Source organism: Balaenoptera physalus, assembly GCF_965194825.1.
Source record: "Balaenoptera physalus genome assembly, chromosome: 7".
In the NCBI taxonomy this organism is placed as follows: Eukaryota; Metazoa; Chordata; class Mammalia; order Artiodactyla; family Balaenopteridae; genus Balaenoptera; species Balaenoptera physalus.
This window is the reverse complement of record NC_138886.1, coordinates 12274559-12284516: the sequence shown is the minus strand read 5'-3', so window position 1 is coordinate 12284516 and position 9958 is coordinate 12274559. Positions and strand designations below refer to the sequence as shown.

Here is a 9958-nt window from a genome sequence, read left to right as displayed (position 1 = left end):
AGGGCGGCGGGCTCGGAGAGGGACCTTCGGCACCGTGGGCGGGGTGCAAAACGCGTGCCCCAAACTCCTGCGAGCATCTCCGCCCGTGAGCCGAGGTGCGGGTGCCGCGGCTCCCTAGCGTTTGGGGCTCAGGCCCCGCGCGCTTCGCTGATTCTCAGCCGCTCCTCTCTAGCTGCGCCTCAGCTGTCTGCTGCCTGCGTGGGCCTGAAGGGCACCTCCGCACTTAAAGTGTTGGTAAGCCCCTCCCGCCTAGGGATGTGGACTCGCCGCGTTGGGCCCAGAAAGTGGAGGGAAGGAAGTTTACCTCCCTCGCTTTTTGGATGTTGGTGTTTCCCAGGGATCTGCATTCTCCGTTACCTACAACGTGCTGACTATTCACAGATCTCTTTTGCCAGACCAGACAGCTCTCTTGAGCTCCAGGGTCAGCTGCCTAGAAGACATCTCCAACTGGTTGTTCAGTGTTAATGTACCTTTGAACTCAAGTACATCCGCAGACCTGCTTCTTAACTCCTGTAGTCCTCGTGTTGGTGAACGGCATCATCCACGCAGTCCTGCCCACCAGTAAACTTCAGTACCATTCTAGAGCCCTTTTCCATCTTGCCAGTCCAATGGCTCTCTGGCTTCTCCTCCTTTTTAGGGGGTGGAGAGGGAGGATATTGTGGTAAAACATGAATAATATTTATCATTTTAATCATTTGTAAGTGTGAAGTTCCATGGCATTAAGTACATTCACAATATTGTAACCATCACCGCTGCTATAGCCAACTTCATTCTTTTGCGTGTCGTTATCGTTTTTCCAGCACCGTTTTTGAAAAGTCTGTCCTTTCCCCATTGAATGGGCTTGTCACCTTTGTTGAAATCAGCTGACCATGTATGTGAGAATTTATTGCTGGGCTCTCTATTCTATTACATGTGACTGCAGCTCTTACACTAGTACCATATTCTTTTAGTTACTGTAGCTTTGTAAGTTTGTGAGGAAGTATGAGGCCTCAACTTTATTCTTTTTTCCAGATTGTTTTGGCTATGCCAGGCCCCTTGAAATTCCATATGAATTTGAGGATCAGCTTTTACATTTTTGAGAAAAAGGCTGTTGTAATTTTGATAGAGATTGTGTTGAATCTGTAGATCACTTTGGGTAATATTGCCATCTTAATTTTAAGTCTTCCTGTCTAAATATGAAATGTCTTTCCATGTACTTAGGTCTTCATGAATTTCTTTCAGCAGTGTTTTCTAGTTTTCAGGGTATTTAATCCTTTTTGATAATATTATAAATGAAATTGCTTTCTTAATTTCCTTTTCATATTGTTGCTAGTGTGTAGAAACACAACTGATTTTTGGTGTTGGTCTTGTACCCAGCAATGCTTCCGAATTTGTTTTTTGGCTCTACAAGCTTTCTTGTGGATTCTTTGGGTTTTTCTATATATGTGATATGTTGCCTGTGAATATAGTTTCACCTCTTCGTTTACAATTTGGATGCCTTTTATTTCTTGTCTAATAGTTCTGGCTAGAACTTCCACTACAATGTTGAATAGCAGCAGTGAAAGGAGCCATCCTTGACTTGTTCATGAGTTGTTCTTAGAGGCGTAGGTAAGCTACTGATTTAGATGTGGGTTTTTCACAGATACTTTTATCATGTTGAGGAATTTTCCCTCTATAACTACTTTTCTGAAAGAGCTTATCATGAAAAGGCACTGTATTCTGTCAGATGACTTTTTAGCATCAATTGAGATGATCGTGAGTTTTTTTTCCTTAGTTCTTATTAATGAGATATATTACATTGGTTGATCTTATGGTAAACCACTCTTGCATTCTTGGGATAAATCCCACTTGGTCATGGGGAATAATCCTGTTAGTATGCTATTGGATTTGATTTCCTTTTATGTTGTTGAGGATTTTTGCACCTATATGCATAAGAAACATTGGTATATAATTTTCTTGTGATGCGTTTATTTAGCTTTGGTGTCAGGATAATGAAGGCCTCATGAGATTAGAAAGCATTCCCTCTTCTTCAGTTTTTTGGAAGAGTTTGAGAAGGATTGGTATTAATTCTTAATTAAATATTTTAATTAAATTAAATATTTGGTACAATTCACTGGTGAAGCCATCTGGTGCAAGACTGTTCTTTTTTGGGAGGTTTTTGACTACACAATCTCTTGTTATAAGTATGTTGAGATTTTCTAATTTTTCTGGAATCCATTTATAATAAATAATTTGTGTGTTTCAAGGAATTTGCCCATTGTTTTCTAGGTTGATTTTTGTTGATCTTTTCAAAGAAACAACTTTTGGTTTCATTGATTTTTTTTTTTTTTCTCTCTTTTATTTTGGTTTATTTCCTTTCCGTTTTATTTCCTTCCTTCTGCTAGCTTTGGGTTTAGTTTGTTCTTTTTCGTATTTCATAAGGTATAAAGTTAGGGTATTATTTTGAGATTTTTCTTGTTTTTTAATGTAGCCATTTACAACTATAAATTTCTCTAATTACTGTTTGCATTGTATCCTATAAGTTTTGTATGTTTTTATCATTTTTACTCATTTTCAAGTACATTCTAATTTCCCTTTTCAGGTCTTCTTTGACCCATTTGTTCTTTAAGAATGTGTTTCTAATTTCCACATATTGTGAATTTTCCAGTTTTCCTTCTGTTACTGATTTCTAACTTCATCCCATTGTAGTTGGAGAAGATGCTTTGTATAATACCTATCTTTTAAAATCCATTGACACTTGTTTTATGGCCTAATGTATGGCCTGTCCTGGAGAATGTCCCATGTGAACTTGAAAAGAATGTGTATTCTGCTGTTCAGTGGAATGTTCTGTACACTTCTGTTAGGTTCAGTTGGTTTATTGTGATGTTCAAGTCCTCTAACGCCTAACTTTTCTTTATCTGGTTGTTCTATTCATTATTGAATGTCGGCTGTTGAAGTTTCTAATTATTATTGTAGAATTGTTTATTCCTCCCCTTTAATTCTGGTCATTTTTGCTTCATATATTTTGAAAGTCTCTTCTAGTTATGTAAATGTTTATAATTTTTATATAATCTTGCTCTTTTGAACCTTTTATTAATATATAATGACCTTCTTTGTCTCTTGTAACCTTTTTAAAGTCATTTTGTATGACCTTAGTATAACCTCCCCAGCTCCCTTTTGGTTAGTACTTGCATGGAATATCTTCTCTTTTCTTTTTTTTCCACTTTTAACTTGTTAATATCTTTGGATCTAAAGTGAGTATTTTCTAGACTGCATATAGATGGATCATGTTTTTGTTTTTGTTTTATCCATTCTGCCCATCTCTGTCTTTTGATTGGAGAGTTTATGCCATTTACATTTAAAGTAACTACAGATAAGGAGGGACTTGTTTCTGCCATTTTGCTATTTGTCTTCTATAGGCCTTATAGCTTTTGTGTCTTTCATTTCTTCCATTACTGCTTTTTTCTGTGTTTATTTGATTTTTTGTAGTGAAAAGTTTTGATTTATCTCTGATTTCCTTCTGTGTATATTCTATGGACATTTCCTTTGTGGTTGCTATAGGAATTACATTTAACAGCCCAAATTTATAACAATATAATTAAATTGATACCAACTTCAGTAGCATACAAAAACTCTCCTGTACAGCTCTGTCTCCTCTTTCTGTTCTTGATGCTACAGATTACATCTTTATACATTGTGTGTGTAATAAATTAGACTAATATTTTTATGCATTTGTCTTTTAAATCATGTAGAAAATAAAAATGGAATTAAACAATAATTACAATAATATTTCTATAATTGCCCATACATTTATCTTTACCAGAGATCTTTATTTCTTCATATGGCTTTAAATATTGTTGAGCATCCTTTCATTTCAATGTGAAGGATTCCCGTCAGCATTTCTTGAAGGGTGGTTTTAGTGGTAATGAATTCCCTTAGCTTTTTTTAAAATCAGAGAATGTCTTAATTTCTCCCTCATTTTTGAAGGACAATTTTGCTAGATACAGATCTGTCAACAGTCCTTTTCTTTCATTGCTTTGAATATTATCAACCCACTGTCTTCCAGCCTCTAAGATTTAAGATGAGAAATTGTCTGGTAATCTCATTGAAGATCCCTTATATGTGATGAGTATTCTCTCTTGTCGCTTTTAGGATTCTCTCTTTTCTTTGGCTTTCTACAGTTAGATTATTATCCTTTCTCCCCTTTCTCTCTTTTCTCCTCTTGGGATGCTTACAGTGGTATGTTGTTTCTCTTGACAGTGTCCTACAGATCTTTTAGGCTCTGTTCACTTTCACATTTCTTCTTTTTTTTTCTGTTCCTCAGACGGAGTAGGAAGAACATGGAATCCATCTCTTTACCTAAACAACAATCGTACTGGCAGAAACTGTCTGAAGTAACTATTTTGGAACTCTGGAGTCTATTTGAATGCTTGCATTTTCCAGGGGAAAATTTGGTTGGTCAATTGAGGTTAATTTCAGTCAGTGTGAGCCTTTAGTGTGATAGCACCTACTCGTTCCTACTCCTCAACCCTGTATAGGCAGTCATGTTCATATTCCTGGTATGGCTTGCTGGAGCCAGGGTGGGAAATAAGAAGCTTGTTCCCAAATACTAGAGTTCTGTATTTTATTTTTATTGAAGTATAATTGATTTATAATGTTGTGTTAGTTTCAGGTGTACAGTAAAGTGATTAAATTTTTATATATGTATATATTTTTTTCTTTTTCATTATGGTTTATTACAGGATATTGAACATAGTTCCCTGTGCTATAAAGTAGCACCTTGTTGTTTATCTATTTTATATGTAGTAGTTTGTATCTGTTAATCCCAAACTCCTAATTTATCCCTCCCCGACCCTTTTGCCCCTTTGATAACCATAAGTTTTTTCTATGTCTGTGAGTCTGTTTCTGTTTCATAAATAAGTTCATCTGTGTCATATTTGAGATTCCACATGTAAGTGATATCATATGGCATTTAGACAAAGACTTTAAAACTGTCTTAAAGTTGCTCACTGAGCTAAAATGAAACATGGATGAAGTCTGGAAAATGTACAAAAAATGAGAATATCATTAAAGAAACAGAAATTATAAAAAGGAACTTAAGTGAAATTCTGGAGTTGAAAATATAATAATAGAGAGAAATAAATTCACTTAGGGGGTTCAAAATCAGATTTGAGCAGGCAGAAGAAAGAATCAACAAACTTGAAGATATGTCTTTCAAACCCGGTTCCTTTTTCCCCCCCCTTTCTTTTGCCCTAGTTCAGGCCTTTCTGAACTTAGGCAGCCTCCAAAGTGTTCTATTTACTCCCTGTTTTCCCTTCTCTACTCCTACCAGAATGAAATTTTTAAAAAACTCAAATCTGATATTGGCACTATCCTTAGAAACCTCTAAAGGCACCCTGTATTTATAGATTGAACTTCATTTTCCTTATTTAAGCATTCAAGGACCTTCCCATTCTGCCTCCAGCTTACCACATCAATCCATTGAGCTTGAGATATAAATTCCAGTTTCCAGGAAATACAAGGTCTAAGGGAACAAATTCAGTGACTTCTTGAGGAAGCAACCATTCAGATCCAGAAGGTGGGAAATTTTTCAGTTCAACTGGACTGATTTCTTCAATAAGCCAGTGTCTTTCCATTTTTTTTCTTAAGTGCTAGATTAGAAAATACTTAAGGGACATCACAACCAGATACAACATGTGGGCCTGGATTGGATGCTGATCTGGGAAAACTAGCTGTAAAAAAATATATTTTGGGCAACAGAAAATTTGATTATAGTTAGGTATTAGATGAGAGGAAAATTTACTGAAATGATATTACTGATTTGGAAAAACCAGTTGTAAAAATATTTTTAGGTTGTTAGAAAATTTGAATGCGATCTAGGAATGAGATGAGAGGAAAATTTAGTGAAATGGTAAGGTAGATATTGTTAATTGAATAAAGCAGACTGCTTAACTGTGTGATCTCATTTTGAAAAACAATATATAGACACACAAAGAAGGCTACATATTAAAGTATTAATATTTGTATTGGGAATGTGATATTTTTGTTTTTTATTTTAGGTTGTCCCTATTTTATATTTTTCTCCAGGGCATACTGTAGTGATTCTGTAATAAAATTTTATTTAAAAAATATATGTTAAGGTTTATGTATATATTGGGGTAATACATATGAATCAAGAAATACATGAATGTATGGTCACCAAACTATTAAAGGTGGTTTTGTCAAGAGTGCCAGGATTTCAGGGGATTTTACTTTCTTCCTAATGTTTTATCTGTTGTTTAAATACTTTAAAATGGGTGTGCATTTTTGTTACATAACTCTATGAGGAGAAAAGGAAGAAAGCTATTTTCCTGCGGGAGTGCAGCCAAGTCTATTATAATAGACAAGTCACAAAGAGGACTGCAACAGAACACAGCTTTTTTTTGCTTTTTCTCTGGTTGATTTAGATGCAATATCTACAGGAAAACTTTGCGAATGACTCATTTACCAGGAAAAGAGCATATGCTATTTGAATAAAGAAAGAAGAATGAGGGAGAGGCTGTAGAAAGATTTCATAAATTGTCAAGACTTAATTAGCACCTTTAATCATTATTTTTGTTTCCAACTACATTGTAAATTCATTCAGGACAGGGGCTTTAAACTTCATTCTACTGCCGTTGCTCTGTATATCACTTTCGAATAATTTTTAAATAAAATCCCAGCCCCATCTTTGAGTAGCAGTATGAAACCACCTTGTTCATTTCTGTTCTAGTCTGTGTGTCTCAAATACCTCGAGGTAGCTGTGCTGTAGCCAGTCGCCCTTGACTTCAAAGTCAGAAGTTTTGACTTACGGACTGAATTCTGTTGCTTAGGCTGGACTCCCTTACAAAATGAGAAAAAAAAAATCATATCATTCTCAATGATATTCTCAAGGTTTGTGGTAAAGCCAAGTGACATACCTGTAAAAGAACCTATCTATCACAATCCTTGGCACCTTTTGCGCCCTCAATAAAGGGCAGGTGAGTTGGGTTACATCATTAAGGGCTGCTTTAGAAACAGCATTTGAACGTTAAAGGTGAGCAAGGGATTTCGTGCTCTAGCACCAGTGTCTTTAGGGTTGTACCCCTCTCAGGCGCAACAGGTACTACCCAGCCTGCTCCCCCCGCCAATCCTGCTTCCAGTCCCTGATGCAGGCACAGAGCCGCTATCGGCCCAAACGCAGACACAGCACAGCGTTGAGTCCCGCTCCCAAAGTGCAGACTCCGCGCAGACGCAGACTCCGGAGGCGGGCTAAAAACCCAGGAGGGGCTTCGAGGAAAGGAAGTACGCCCCCGCCGCCTGTTGTTGGGCCAATGGGGCCGCTTGGCTTTGCCGTGGGCCTATGAGACAGGGCAGTAGGCGGGGCGGAGGGCGGAAGGAGCCTCTCTCACGTGAGTAGGGGGCGGGGAGGGCGGGGGCAGGGCGGCTGGGGAGGCCCAGGCGGCGGAGCCTCCGGGACGGCGAACGGCGGGCCGCGGAGGAGGAGACGGCGGGTCGGGTAGGGCCATGTTTCCCCCCCCTCCTCCCCCCACCCTTCCATCCACCAAGCCCGGGGGGATCCTCCGACGGCCCCTGCGGGAGGCCAAGCCGTGTTCTCATCCTGTGGAGCGGGGCAGGCGTGACTGCGCTCAGCTCCCTCGACTAGCCGGGTTCTGAGGGGAGCAGTGATTGGGGGGGAGGGGGAGTCGCGGCCGTCGGGGGAGGACGCATGCGCAAGCGGGAACGCTCCGGCAGCCCCTGCCCAAACCGGTTCCCCCTGTCTGGGTGGGTGTGAGTCTTCCCAGTCCTTCACTTGCGGCCGTCTCTCTCGCCCCCCAGCAAAGCCGGTTTGTCTCTTGACTTACACGTCTGGGGACAGGTCCTATTTGGGAATCTGGCCGCTCCCTCCGCCTCAGTTTCTCCCCATTGCCCGCTGGGCCTGTACCTGTGACTTAGGCTGGCTTCGGCCTCAGGCTAGCTTCTTGCGCTGCGCCTAATTTGAAAGGCTTGCTTTATGCTAGTGTCGGGCTGCCATCTCGTGTTGACGTTTCTGTCTCATTTAACCCGCCTGCAATCGAAGTGTCCCCGGTATCCCCCTCTCCCCAGATACTTTAAGTATCTGCCCCCGATACCTCATTGCTGTATCTTGATTCCCAGCAACCTTCAGGGCTTTAGGTGTTCAGCAAAGCCCGAGGATAACCCCATGAGTTCCAGGAGTTCTCTGTCCATTACCTGGTAGTACTTTGGTGTTCCTTCTCTTCTGACATTCGGATTGTAATCATATGCACCTGCTTTTAAAGTCATCTCCATACTTTATCTTGGAAGAAAAGTCCTAGCAGACCGTGTTAAGTGATAAGTGAGCATGCTGCTGGTGCTCATGCTACAAGTGCTCCGTTAGTTTAAATCTTGTTCTAGCTTGAATTGGAGATCTTTTGGCTTTTTTGTTTGTCAGTGGGAAAAAAAAACTGCCAGGGACGGGTTTCACAGTTCATTTGATATGTTCATTCAGGTAAATACCTGTATTCACATACATGTGACTGGAGTAGTAAGTCGCGAGTGTGTCTGTTTCCAGCTGCTTTGTTTATTTAGGAAGAGAAAAAACCAAAGAGAGTAAATTGAACTGAGTTTCCACATAAAACTGATGTTTGGAAAGTTGAAAAAAAGCTTAGGTGCCAAGGGAGTGCACGTTCAATTTTTTTTAACGAAGGACCTGCTGGCCTTAATTCTAGCGTGTATAAGGTGCTATTTTAATATATATTTAAGGCTTTTATTCCAATTTACTTATAAAAACAAAATGAATAAGGGACAGAGTTCTTTATAATCTTCCTTTGTAGACGTCAGTTTCCATTAATGAAATTTGAATCCGTGATTGATTTGTATTTATTGGTAACATTTAAGATTCACATATAGCTTTATCAACTCAACTTTGTAATTAGAATTGAACTATTGCTATGTTGTGGAACACTTTTCATTTCAGTTTTATAACTCATTTTACAGTTAATTAACAGCTCATCGGTATTAAGGTATATATTTGGGTAGTTAACCTATCAACTATATACATTTTGGCATTCTTTGGCATAGTGGGGTTTTTTTGTTTGTTTTTTTACTTTTTAAAAAATTTTTATTGCGGTATAGTTGATTTTGGCATAATGTTTTATTAGCAGTGTACAGGTGCTTAACCTGGATAAAATGGTAGTCTAGTGGGACTCTGTAAAAGTGAAGGCACCTGTTTCCTATCTTTTCTACTGCATATTGGAAGAAGTGTATTCACATTATCTACATGAGGGGACTTGGTTTTTCGTAAATGTATCTAAACTTTACAGCCTACATTCTTTTTTTATATATAAATTTATTTATTTTTGGCTGCGTTGGGTCTTCGTTGCTGCGTGCGGGCTTTCTCTAGTTGCAGTGTGTAGGCTTCTCATTGCGGTGGCTTCTCTTGTGGAGAACGGGCTTCAGTAGTTGTGGCACATGGGCTCAGTAGTTGTGGCTTGCAGGCTCTAGAGCGCAGGCTCAGTAGTTGTGGCGCATGGGCTTAGTTGCTCCTTGGCATGTGGGATCTTCCTGGACCAAGGCATGAACACATGTTCCCTGCATTGGCAGGTGGATTCTTAACCACTGTGCCACCAGGGAAGCCCCATAGCCTAGATTCTTTAGAGAAGTCATTTTCTACTACTGAGTATATTTCCAGCTAAACTTTACAGCCCAGATTCTTTTAAAGAAGTCATTATCTTTTGTAGCGCATGTTTCCAGCTAAAGTGTTTCCAGCTTAAGTGAAGCCTACTTTGAAGGTCTCACCATTTCACAGTGATTATTTTAACAAGTGACCTTTGAGTACAGGTTTCAGAAAATGATTAGTTTAAATCAATTTACTGTTGAGTGTCTTTATAGATACTGATGTGCTGAGGTTCTAGCATATGCTGCCCAAGTGTTATCTTTGTAGTTGTCAATATAATCAGATATCACACTTCTCAAGCATGTGAAATGAATGTTTATAAAACTT

At 39.2% G+C, this 9958-nt stretch overlaps 1 protein-coding gene across 7 annotated transcripts in view; it reads left to right on the top strand.

Moving 5' to 3' along the window:
• The first annotated feature begins 30 nt into the window (after positions 1-30).
• The window catches only part of RABGAP1 (RAB GTPase activating protein 1), a 157999-nt gene continuing 148071 nt past the window's right edge, over positions 31-9958 (top strand). For 3 of the 7 annotated variants that reach the window (XR_014265366.1, XM_082467746.1, XM_082467753.1), the window contains exon 1: positions 7369-7474. The gene's annotated coding sequence lies outside the window, so the exon portion shown is untranslated. Of the gene's footprint in view, positions 235-7368; positions 7475-9958 lie in introns of those variants that run through there. The other 4 variants (XM_082467747.1, XM_082467749.1, XM_082467750.1 and 1 more) reach the window with 4 other exon arrangements.